The sequence below is a fragment of the Polistes fuscatus genome, unplaced genomic scaffold (genome assembly GCF_010416935.1).
Source record: "Polistes fuscatus isolate 324 unplaced genomic scaffold, CU_Pfus_HIC Scaffold17, whole genome shotgun sequence".
NCBI classification, from domain to species: Eukaryota; Metazoa; Arthropoda; class Insecta; order Hymenoptera; family Vespidae; genus Polistes; species Polistes fuscatus.
Window position 1 is genome coordinate 395,229 of NW_025113075.1, and position 13,589 is coordinate 408,817.

Consider the following 13,589-nt stretch of genomic DNA (forward strand, 5'->3'; position numbering starts at 1 on the left):
AGAATCAAGGCTCGCGTGGGCAGGGTCGCATCCCTGAAGTAGACCTTTCTTCGGAAAGAAAGAATCTACCCGCTACCCATTAAAAAAAATACTGGAAACGAACCTGAAAAAGAAAACAGAAAGATTAGTTTAGATTTGCGAAGAACCAATGAATGCATCGAAAGCATATTCCTTTTCTAGATCAAAATCCAATACTTACAAATGCATTGGAATTAATCACATCCTGAAACAAAATAAAACGAAAATTAATTAAATATATAATATAATAATTGAATAAATCTTAATACCTAAAACGATAAAAGAGACATTAAAAAACATTGTATGATAATTAGTTTCTACGAATGAAATGAAGAATGAAAAGTGGGGAAATTGTGTGTAATAGGAAATTAGAAAATGATATGATATTGGAGCGGGAATTCGGGAATGGTATTGTACTCTATCATGATTTTAAATATTTCTATCTTTTAATGAAATATCATTTATAAAATCAAATTTTCTTAATACTCGATTTATTTTAAGGAAAAATTATGTTTGGTCTTTGGTAGGTGGCATGGCAAATCCAACGATGGTCACCTGTAACAAAAAGAAAACTATTTTAATTATTACCATTCTTAATAACCATTATAAATTATTGACGAGCAAAACAAAAAAATAAAACAATAAAAATATCAAATGACCAACGAGCTATTTTCAAAAAATTCAACCATGCTGTTGAATTTGAAAATAACTCATTAGTCTGTAGTTGCCCTCTTGAGCCACAATTAAGTGGGGGCCTCTTCGGCTTTTAGCCTCTTCTTTCTTCAAGCCTACTGTCGGACATTCCCTACGTGCGAGCACGAAAAGAATCTTTGACCAAAAACGTCAATCGTTCCAAAAAGTATTCGCATAATTTGGCATATTACAACGATTAATGATATAGAATTAGAATCGTCCCTGATTCTATAATAAAAAAAAAACTAACCGACCCTAACACAACCCTGAAAAAGAAAAATGTGATTAGTAAAACATCCTGAGCTTTTTACATGAAAATAATTATTACCTTTTGGTCGAGAGATATCTCATCGCCGAAAGGAATATTATTAACTATGTAAAGTATCGATTCTATTCTAATACCAAACCGTTATAATATGCCAAATTATGGTCGTACAATTTAGAAACGACTTCAAGACATTTTCACCCAATTACTCTCAACTGCTTATTACACTAATATAAATGAAATACATTTCACATTACAATATATATATGAAATAATTCCATTTATTTTCTTTCATCATACATCTTATGCAAATAATTCCGATGTTCGTTAGGGGGGTGACTCTATTTATTAATTATTACAAAATGCATTCGCGTTTCCCGTTAGCTATCCTAGCTCGTGGACAATCAACGAACTTAAAAGTTCATCGATTGTGCACATATTACACGAGCACATTTAATCGAATGTCCGAGCAGTTAATTATGCTAATCGATGACCTAATAACACTTCGCACTTTTACTATCGAGTAATATAATCGAATTGAAATAAAAATAATACTAAAAATGCAATGCATTTCTTTGCAATATTTTTATTTAATTTATTCTTTATATTATATTAAATTATATGAAACATTTCAAAGACTAAATCGCGATAGTGCGAAGTGCTAGTTATAATACTTAAAACTAAGTATCAATTCATCAAAGGTTTTGCGGATTTGATTTCGACTCTATCTCGTTCGAGATAGAATCGAAATAGAAATGAATTTCTTAAATGGTTGCAAATCCCTTTGAATCATGATACATAATACATATTACAGAATTGTCACAAAAAAGATTTACAAGTCAGCAAGATAGAATAAAAAGATAGAATTTTGTGACAATTCCGTATAAAACCCGGAGGTGGGGACTCGCACTGAAAAGTGCAAGTATGCCACGTGCCATTCCGGGGTCCTACCTACTTATAATTAAAGTTTCACATTCGCTCAAAAAAATACACATGCATACCCACCCACACACTCCACGGTTCTCACACATACCACCAGGGTGCAAAAGCCTAAACTAGAGAGCATGCCCCGGGGCACCTCCGACACCCTAGTTCAAACGCGTTTTCTAAATTTATGGGAGTACGTACCAATTGCTGTAATCGTCTGTCAAGGCTAGTGATTATTGCATAATGACTAATGCAAAAATACAAGTATAAACTAGTATATATTGCATACTAGTTATATACGAGTATATCATAGTTTCCGCAAATAAATGCGGTAACTCTACTATGCAAAACGATTGTTAAAAAAAAGAAATTTCGTATCGTACGCGTGACTCTACAAGTTATTTTTATTCAATAACTTTAAAAAATAATAAGCGCGGTATTACGTATCGCGAAACGATGTACAATGCACATTCCTAACCGCACACACATGTGCAATGTACACCGTGCAATCACTAGCACAATGACAGACGCCAAATGGGGGGAAAAAACTTAAAACTAAAAACCTATACTGACCGTTTCTCACCCATACGAGTAGCACCTGGGCACACGTATAGATGAGAACGCAGAAAGTATAGGGGGGAGAAACGGGGATTAGTAAATTAGATGCTGAAAAGCCTAAACTAAAATTGATTAATATAATAAAATGTTCTCAAATAATCTAAGCGGGCTATGACTCTACAAGTCATTTATAATGACTTTCAAAAAGATTTTAAGAATTTAAAAAAAAAAAAAATCTCGGACGACTCCTTTGATTAATGGCTGTTCTAATTAAAGAACTGGGCTTTGAGCCACCACTTAATTGCCAGAGTCTATCCGTCGCGAATGGGTTTGTCTTCTTGCTCATATTTTTATTATATCGAAAAATAAAATCGCGATTAAATAAACTAAGTACGAAGCAATGCATGTAAGACATTTATTACATGCTTTTTGGACGAAATCGAGTAAATTAATACTCGATTTCACCACTACTAAACGCGAACGAAACACGTAATAAAAAAGAAAAGTGCATTAATTAATTGCACTGTTAATTAAATGAATTTAACCGATGAGACAAGAAGACCTATCCTGATCTAATAATATAACATACAATAAAATATACAGTTTTCATGAGCAATTTCAAAAAAGGACTAATCCTTTTTTGGAATAACTCATGTGCTCGTCAATAATTTTTTGGAATAATTACAACCAGTAACTCGTGCCGATTGGGACCTTTCATCCTCGGCATGATTGAGCACCGGAGGGACTTTAAATTTTTACTCACGACCTGCTAAATGTTATATTACATATATGTGGCATTTTAAAATAAAATGACGCATGTATGCAATATGAACAATTAGCATTAGAAGTTCTGCGGTGGCTCCAAAACACTCCTACTTCGTAGCAAATGGTCCAGCTGCATCCCTCGTCCACCAGATCCATGGGAGAATTCCTCGATGCACTTTTCCCCGCACTCCCGTGACTCTAATATCGCGGTAAACGAATATAAGAAACTATAAAAAAGTTTCTTATCGCGAAACCGAAATTTTTCTTAAACGGCGAACAACACTGAATCTACATACGCGATACGATTTTAATTTAATTTACGCCCGGTCACTGACTCTACTTCGCGATTAAAATTTTACTTTAATTATTCGTACAAACACTGATTCTACAATCTAATTCAAAGACTGCATTGCACGCAGTCAATGCAAACACAAAAATTTCACTCCCGATAGGCGGTCACTTCACTGATGCACTTCACTGACTCTACTTCGCGAACAGTCTGTACGACTGTTTTAAAATTAAAAAACTATATTTTTATACGAACAAACTCTAATGCAATTAACTGCATTGCTCGCAGTTAATTTAATATATAAATCTCAAAAATAACGCGAACGCGAACGCGAACGCGAACACGAACGCGAAACGCGACCGAATTTATTATTAACGAGCGAACGTGCTTCTAATCCGTGATTTTAATTATATTAAAACGATCAAACACTCCCGGTACATTGCTTCGCGCACGAATTGCAATGATGATCTGAAACAGAAAATTAAAAAGAACGATTAATACCGTCGTCGTAATCAAAAACTATTAAAAATTTATCATAGAAAATGTTTCATAGAAAATTATACTTACTTCTAATCTTCATTGATGAATGCACGATGGGCCTCCTACCCTTAGGGTGACGATGACCGAATGCACTGACTCTACTTCGCGATAAAAATTGTATTTTTTAATTATTCGCACAAACACTGACTCTACTTCGCGATAAAAATTGTATTTTTTAATTATTCGCACAAACACTGACTCTAATTTTTTTCAACTGCATTGCGCGCAGTTCAAAACTCAAACACCAACACTTGCTTACCTTTCTGAAAAGAGAGAAAATAAAATTATTAGTATCATTGTTACCATTTAAAAATTACAAGTAATTAATAAAAAAATGTTTAATAGAAAAATGAATTTACCTTCTATCTTGATTGATGAATGCCCGATGGGTCTCCTACCCTTAAGATGACGATGCCGTAGACGGTTCCAACGAAAATCAGAAACTTACGTGTTTCTTATCGCGACCACGACACTGATTCTAATTTTACAACTGCATTGCACGCAGTTCAAACACTAACACTAACACTTAGCCTTCTGAAAAGAGAGAAAAGAACAAAACGATTAGAATCATTGTTATAGTTTAAAAATTATAAGTAATTATTAATAAAATATATTTAATACAAAAATTAATTTACCTTTTATCTTCAGTGATGAATGCCCAATGGGTCTCCTACCCTTAGGATGACGATGGCACACGTATAAACCGAATAAAAGAAACTTTCGGAGTTTCTTTACCCGAAAAATTTCCGATTTTTGTTTAACGATGCAAACACTCGAGTACCTCATTGCCTACGCGCTCGATTGCAATGATGTTCTGAAACAGAAAATGAAAAAGAACGATTAATATCTTCGTCGTAATCGAAAACTATTGAAAATTTATCATAGAAAATGTTTCATAGAAAAATTATACTTACTTTTAATCTTCAGTGATGAATGCCCGATGGGTCTCCTACCCTTAGGATGATGGTGGGTGGATGGTAACGAAAATAAAAAACTATAAAGAAGTTTTTTATCGCGAACGCGACCGAGACGTGCTTTACCGACCGCACTGCACGTCAAAAACGTCTGAAAGAATGCACAAGATTAGTGTTCCTAGAAAATAAATCGAGTATTTTAATGTGGGATATAATATAAAGGTAGTATTAAAGGGAAAACAATGTAATGAATTGTAATATGATATTAATTAGGAAAATGAAAGAAACTAATTATCATTACAATGTATATGGTAAGCGGTCTTTAGCTGGATTTTACTTGCAATGGAATGTATAACATATAAAATATGTTAAACATTATACTGAAAGTAAAATACCATTGCCCGGGTCTAACCACGAGGAGGTAACCGCTTCCGAAGACCCAAAAATTGATTAAAAAACAATATAAGTAATCGGTATATTTTATATTTATGTATTGGCTCAGTAACGAAATTAAGTTTAAAAAAGTCATCTAAAGAAACATAAAATAAAAATATATTAAAATTATTTCTATTGAAAGTACGTTAATATGTATGTAATGTTTAAACCAGTAGATATGTAGTTAAAAAATCTGAAACATAAAGAGAGTGCATTAAAATATTAAAATAATTGTTAATTAATCGATAGAAGTGTCTATTGTTGTTTAAAAGATCGGAGTATATGTTCTGTGATCCCTCCTCCTCGAAATTCGTCGTTAGACTGAGTCATTATCCTCTGTTAAAGTTCTTTTGGTGAAAGTTGTTTACAGGACCTTCCGAACGTTGAGCAAGTGTATAAAAAGAATAATAAATCTAATTAAGAAAATTTAAGAATAAAACGTTATGATTTTCGTATTTTTATCTATTTCATGTAATTATTTTAATGATCCTGCGCACTGAGGACTTCGAGGGTAAAATTTAGCTGCAATATAAAGAGATTGCATTAGAATATTAAAATAATTGTTAAATAATCGATAGGAATGTCTATTGTTGTCTAAAAGATCGGAATATATGATCTATGTACCGTCCCCTTCGAAATCCACCGTTGAAATGAGACGTTGTCCTCTATGAAAGTACTTTTATTAGATGTTGTTTATATGACTTTGCAAACGTTGCGCATGTGTATAAAGTGAATAATCCATCTAATCGATAAATTTAAGATTATAACGTTATGATTTTCGTATTTTTATCTATTTCATGTAATTATTTTAATGATCCTGCGCACTGAGGACTTCGAGGGTAAAATTTAGCTGCAATATAAAGAGAGTGCATTAGTGCATTGAAATAATTGTTAATTAATCGATGCAAGTGTCTATTGTTGTCTAAAAGCTCGGAGTATTTGTTCTGTGATCCCTCCTCCTCGAAATTCGTCGTTAGACTGAGTCATTATCCTCTGTTAAAATTCTTTTGGTGAAAGTTGTTTACAGGACCTTCCGAACGTTGAGCAAGTGTATAAAAAGAATAATAAATCTAATTAAGAAAATTTAAGAATAAAACGTTATGATTTTCGTATTTTTATCTATTTCATGTAATTATTTTAATGCTCCTGCGCACTGAGGACTTCGAGGGTAAAATTTAGCTGCAATATAAAGAGAGTGCATTAGTGCATTGAAATAATTGTTAATTAATCGATGCTAGTGTCTATGCAATTTTTATGTAATTGTTTAAATAAAACTACACTATAAAGATATAATTTTTATATATAAATTACAACTAAGCAATTGTAAATATTGAATGAATACTAATTAATAGAGTAACATGTAAAAATTAAATTACTTTTTCTCGCATTTATTAACGTATATGTAAATGAAAAGAGAAAGTACATTTCTCTAAACAATTATACAACCAATATATTAAAATAATGAATAAACAATATACTAATGGAAAATGTGAAGTTTACCTTTATGATAAAAGATAGCTGAGGTGTTTGCTCGTTTAAATACAAAAAAATATTGCCTGGATTCATTTTAAAATCTTCCAAGTTCTTCTTTTATGTATGTACTTGATACACAAAACAATAAGAAAGTCTAATAGATGCTGTGTAATTCCAAATCTTCAAATACTTGCAAATCTGAAAATCATAGGATTGTATTAGTAAAGTATCAATTTATCCTTGTTAATATTTAAAAAATAACGTGTAAAATAAAAACAATATACACTAAAAACTTTATCGCACTGTACAGAAAAACACACAAAATTTATTTATTTAATAAATCAAAAATAATTTTATTTTCCTATTAGGTGTACACGTTCCTTTATAATATTTAAAAAATAAAGAATAAAATGAAGAGGTTATACACTAAAAACCGCACAGAAAAACACAATTGTATAGAAAAGAAACCACGTTATAGAAATCTTTAAAACAAATGACATAAAGCACTGTAACCATCCTTAAAGAATTAAAATAACAAGAATTTTTCCATATCGATACAGAATATGGGAATTTATACTTTCATAGTTGGCATGAGAGATTTCAATTGTTTTGTTTCAATTTATTTTAATTCTTTAAGGATGGCTATAGTGCTTTATGTCATTTGTTTTAAAGATTTTTATAACGTGGTTTCTTATCTATACGATTGTGTTTTTCTGTGCAATGTGATAAAGTTTTTAGTGTATATTGTTTTTATTTTACACGTTATTTTTTAAATATTAACAAGGATAACTTGATACTTTACTAATATACAATCCTATGATGTATCCTTGTGTGCGTGAAATACGTTTCTATATGGTAATTGGGAATTTCTGATTAGTCACTTATATTCTGCAATAATTATCAGCCAATCAGGGCTCTTTGCTAATAATTCCTCTTTCTTTTCGCGGCGTCGGTGCTGGAGATCGGACGGATGCTACGTCGTCCCGTTAATCTCAGGTAATTAAAATATATTTTCTAACGTAAATAATGTTTCTATATACTAATAGATTCTTCTAGCAAATGACTTCCAAAAGATATAATCTAAAGATTACGATAATGTCGAGGATAAAGAATATTTGTGTAGAAAAAAATTCCATGTACATTGGTATGCATTTTTCTACGCAATCATATATATATCTTGTTTTACGATATCATTTCTATCGACTCGAACGCTATCGATATCGACTTATAATGATTAATTTTGATTGTTTGGATTAATAAAGTATATATTTCGACAATTTTTATGTTCCTACATCCTATTTTTAACTATTCGATATTTTTCTATAGATGTCAACGGATTTCGCTCCTTTTTTTGAAAGTGGACTACCGCGCATACTACCGCGCGCAGCAGATGCGCAGAAGAGGCAACGCAGTGGCAACGCAAGGGGAAACGCAGGGGAAAGGTAGAGGAAACGCCATTTTCTGTCAGCTGTATATGTTCCAACGTACTGCGTTATCCCGTTTAATCCAGGTAATTAAAAAATAGTTTACACCTTTCTATTATATATCAAATGATAGCTACACACAAGATTTTCATACGTGAGTGTTTTCAAAACGAAATATTGAAAAGTTCGAACGATATCTGTGAAAATGTAACTTCGATATATCTCGGCGTCCCGCCAAATCTCACAAATGTTACTTAACAATATTTCTTCTAATTTCCAGCTTTTTTCATGGTATCGATAATTACTACCATCTCTAATGATGCTCTAATTAATTATTTTTCATAATTATGTATTCAAAGATCGTATTTTGTATTAAATTCGATTCCATTCACATACACACACACACATACAGGCATATATGCATAAGTTAGGTAGCTCGTACACATACACTCATATATTTGATTTTCTTTATGTTATACTAATGTAATCTTTTTTTTTTCCTTTTTTAGGTACCGAGCATTAGGAGAGAGTCCAGCAGGAATACATATACTCAGTCTAACAATTGTGTTTACTCTTTTTTATCTTCATATTCATCGAGGTAAGCGTTATTCTTTTTTTTAAACCATACAGAAATGTATACAAAGAGTGAGAACGAAAGTGAGAGAGAGAGAGAGAGAGAGAGAGAGAGAGAGAGAGAGAAAATAAGAAAACAAAATATTCTATCTACGGGCAATAACGAATGTGTACGTATATTCCAGGAATTTCTCGAAGTGAGAACAGAAGAAACGAAGACAGCCGAAAACAAAACGAAGACAGCCGAACGTTCGACATGAAGGACGCGATTACGTGTTCATTCCAGATCGTTCCTTCAACGAGCTAACAATAAGATCTAACGACGTGACGTATTAAACTATTATATATATATAACGTTATCGATTTTTATTAACAATTTTTACTGATATTAAATACTTTATATGTAATTTTATACAAGTAGTGAGATAAAGGCAATTAATATTGCTTGAATTTATATTGATTCTTTATGATAAAATATCTTTAAAAGTGTGCAATGCCTTCAGGAATGATTCACAGGATATATTGTTCTATAATCTTTTTAGTATGTTTCAGCTTTTCAGAGTTTTATTTAATTTTATTTTATTCATCGTCATCCTAAGGGTAGGATACCCATCCTGCAGTCATCAATGAAGACTAAAAGTAAGTATATTTTTCTATCAAAAATTTCTATAATAACTTCAATGGTTTTTTATTACGACGATGACATTAATTGTTCTTTTTCTTTTTCTGTTTCAGAACATCATTGCAATCGAGCGCGTAGGCAATGAGGTACTCGTGTGTTGCATCGTAAAAATAAAATATAAAAGAATCGGAAAGTAAAGTCAGTGTTGATCGTCGCATGTTAAAGTTTCGTTTGCTCGGTTAAGAAACTCCGTAAGTTTCTTTTATTCGGTTTAAACGTGTGCTCATCGTCATCCTAAGGGTAGGATACCCATCGTGCATTCATCAATGAAGAATAAACGTAAGTCAATTTTTATTTTAAACACTTTCTCAATAATTATAATAATTTTTTTACTTACAACAATGATATTTATAATTTTGTTTTTATTTCTGTTTCAGATCATCATGGGAATATATCAGTGTTGGAAGTGTTTGTGAATTGTGTTTGTGAAGTGTTGCAAGTGTTCGTGCATTGCTATCGTGCGCGAAGCAATATACGGGAGTGTTGTATCGTTAAATATAATTAAAATCACGGATTAGAAGCACGTTCGTTCGTTTTATTTCAATTCGTCGCGTTCGCGAACTATTTTTGAAAATATATATTAAATTAACTGCGACCAAGGCAGTAATTGCATTAGAGTTTGTTCGAGTAAAGTTGTATTTTTATCTTTAAACAGTCGCACAGACTGTTCGCGTATTAGAATCAGTGCATCAATGAAGATTTTTCTACTTGCATTGACTGTGTGCAAAGCAGTCTTTGAATTAGTTGTGTAGAATCAGTGATCGGGCGTAAAACAAATTAAAATCAAACGCGAATTAGAATCAGTGTTGTTCGTCGTATAATAAAATTTCGGTTTCGCGATAAGAAACTCATCTATAGTTTCTTATTTTCGTTTATACCGCGTTTTTAGATTCACGCGAGGTGCATCGCCATGGTGCAATTGAATTTCATCCCATTGGAATGCATTGTAAGTATCTATTTTTATTTACATTTTATTCGATTTTATTTTATATGATTTTAGATTATATTGCAGATAACTTATCGTTTTGTTCTATTTTATTTTACAGATATGACGACGGACTTTCTACCTTATCAAAGATGTGGAATGAATTCTTCGATGGATCTTCGATGGATCTTCGGTGGATCTTCGATGGATCTTCGATGGATCTTCGATGGATCTTCGATGGATCTTCGATACTCGCATTCTACAATACTTGCTGCGAAGTAGGAGTGTTTTGGAGCCATCGTAGAACTTCTTATGCCGTGAGTTAAAATTTAAAGTCCCTCCGGTGCTCAATCATGTCGAGGATGAAAGGTCCTAATCGGCACGAGTTACTGGTTGTAATTATTCCAATAAATTAGTGACGAGCACATGAGTAATTCTTCTTTTGGAGTTACTCATGAAAATTGTATATTGTATTGTATATTGTATTGTATATTTTATATTAGTTCAGGATAGGTTTTCTTGTCTCATCGGTTAAATTCATTTAATTAACAGTGCAATCAATTAATGCACTTTCTTTTTTATTACGTGTTTTGTTCGTGGTTAGTAGTGGTGAAATCGAGCATTTATTTACTCGTTTTTGTCCAGAAAAGCATGTAATAAATGTCTTACATGCATTGCTTCGTACTTAGTTTATCTAATCGCGATTAATTTTAATATATCGATACTCGATATTATAAATAAATGAGCAAGAAGACAAACTCATTCGCGACGGATAGATTCTAGCAGTTAAGTGGTGGCTCAAAGCCCAGTTCTTTTATTAGAACAGCCAACTTAATGAAAGGAGTCGTCCGAGGTTTTTAAATATATTAAAAGATATTAAAAGATTTTTAAAGTTATTATTTATCAAATAAATTTTAGAGTCCTTAGCCGCTTAGATAAATTTTTATTAAAATGTATTTATTTGTTATATATTTATGTGTCTTTAATCATATTTTTTAGATCAGGATTTTCAGCTTCTAATGTACTAATCTCCCGTTTCTCCCCCCTATACTTTCTGCGTTCTCATCTATGCGTGTGCCCAGGTGCTACTCGTATAGGTGAGAAACGGTTAGTATGGGTTTAGTTTTAAGTTTTTCTCCCCCTGTTGGCGGCTGTCATTGTGCTAGTGATTGCACGATGTACTTTACACCTGTATGTGCGTATTAGGTAGTGTACTGTACATCGTTTCGTGATAGTTTTTAATTAATGAATTATTTAATACTTAAAGTAATACTTAGTATAGCACATCTAGAGTTAGGTGTGATATAAAAATACACATGGTTGTATTTTTCTATTTATATTAAATTTTTCTCATTTTTTTTTCGAATCGTTTTGGATAGTAGACTTCCCACATTTATTTGTGGAAATTTGACAATACTTGTATTATATTAGTATGCTAATATATACTAGTATGTACCAGTATTTTTGCTTTAGTCATTATTGCAATAATCACTAGCCTTGGCAGACGATTACAGCATTGGTACGTACTCCCATAAATTTAGAAAACGCGTTTGAACTAGGGTGTCGGAGGTGCCCCGGGGCATGCTCTCTAGTTTAGGCTTTTGCACCCTGGTGGTATGTGAGAGAATCGTGGAGTGAGTGGGTGGGTACGTATGTGTATTTGCTCTTTTTAAATATGGGTAATTGGCAGGCAGGTAGCATATTTCTCTGAGCGAATGTGAAAACTTTAATTTTAAGTAGGTAGGATCCAGGATGGGCACTAGGCTTGCTTCCACTCCGGAGTGGAAATTCCGCCTTCTGGTTTATACAGAATTGTTACAAAAACTTTTTTTTTTTATTCATTCCATTATGCTTCCTTCGTAAATTTATTTTGTAACTCTTCTGTAATTTTTATTATGTATCATGAGATTCAAAGGAATTTGCAGCGATTTGAAAGATTTAGTTCTATTTCGATTCTATCTCGAACGAAATAGAGTCGAACAAATTAGCAAATACTTTGATCCATTTGATACTTAGTTATAAGTATTATAATATTAGCACTTCGCACAATCGCAATTTTCTCAATTAAAAATATCTGATATAATTCAAAAAACGAAATAAATGAAATGAATATATTGCAAGAAAATGCATAACATTTGTTGCTTTACTTATTTCAATTCTATTTTATTTTTTGACATTAAAAGTGCGATGTGTTATTAGGTCATCAGTAATTGTCTGCTTGGACATTCGTTTAATTGTGCTCGTGTATATGTCTACGAACTCTAAGTTCATTGATGGTTCACGAGCTTTAATAATGAATAGAGAATGCAAATTAATTGTTTAATAATTAACAATTAAAATCATATAAAAGAATACGAGGTAATTTGCAAAAGTAGTATGAAATATTTTATCTTGCTTGCACGTAGAAAATGTCCAATGCAGTTTTCAGGGAATGCAGAAAGAAGAGGCTTAGTGCCGAAGAGGCTAATGCCGAAGAGGCCCCCACTTAACTGTGGCTGAAGAGGGCAACTACTATTGAGCTATTGAGTTATTTTCAAATGTTCAACAATAAGTTCGAACTTTTGGAAAATAGCTCTTTAGTCATATTTTATATTCTATTGCATTATTTATTTGCTCGTCATTAATTTGTAATTATAATTGGAGATGATGGATCATTCCATCTCCTTGGCACATCGAATCTGTGTGCCATCGTCCAAAAGATGCATAAGTTTTTAGTTAGTTAGAATCAAAAATATTAAAATTCTCGTATTATTAAATGTTGAAGTTTGATTAACGTTCAGTAAATATTACAGTCATTTCTTTTTTCTTGTTTCGTTTTTAAGATTTTTTACTTTGATCGTATTTTATTAAATTTGCAATTTTTATTTTGCGTATAACGTAGTTAAAAAGTATTTTACAATTATTAATGGATATTATTTTTATCAGTAACTTATTATAATATTTGTACTTTTTCTGTTTCCTAATTAATTATATTTTTTAATGTAAAATCACGCGTTTAAATGTAATTTTATTTTACAAACGGTAAATAGAGATTGGATAAAAATAAATAGGGTATTCAAATGAGAAGTGCATCTGGAAATTGGACCACTTATATGTTAGGCTATTGTA